Below are 639 nucleotides of genomic sequence, written 5' to 3' on the forward strand. Positions count from 1 at the left end.
GGGGGAGAGAGAGAGATAATGATTGTTTCGGATCCCGTGGGATGTCCCGCAAAACCCGCTGAAGCCTAATCCCACAGCAACCCGTCCCGCGAGTCCCGCAAATTTGCGGGCCTACAAATACAAAGCCCAAGCCCGCCCTACTACAAGCCTTTGCGGGCAAGGCACGCGGTCCAAGTCCAACATTGCCATCTCTAAGTCCATGTGTCACGATGTAAATTGCATCGTTTAAAGATATTACTAAGAATTTATATTTGTTTAATAATTTTAGATTATAATTAAAATACAGATATGTCAATATCAATTAATATATCTATCTTATTATTAATTTAGATAAGTTATTTTGAAAATACGAATAAACAAATTAAACCAGACCAAAACCCACATCAAAAGGAATATTATAAACCATAAATATAATTGAAAAGCATATATTTAATTTAGTAAACTATAATATTATAAAATAATTAAATTACCCAACAAACTGAATTATTCGAATACTTTTAGATATATAAATAAATAAATAAATATATATATATAATGAAAGAAAAGACAATTCTTTATAAACATATGCAGTTTTTAGGATGAAAAGATATATCTTAAACATTTTTACAGTCTCTTTAAAATCTATACAATTTTTAGAAT

Source organism: Brassica oleracea, chromosome C5, assembly GCF_000695525.1.
Source record: "Brassica oleracea var. oleracea cultivar TO1000 chromosome C5, BOL, whole genome shotgun sequence".
In the NCBI taxonomy this organism is placed as follows: Eukaryota; Viridiplantae; Streptophyta; class Magnoliopsida; order Brassicales; family Brassicaceae; genus Brassica; species Brassica oleracea.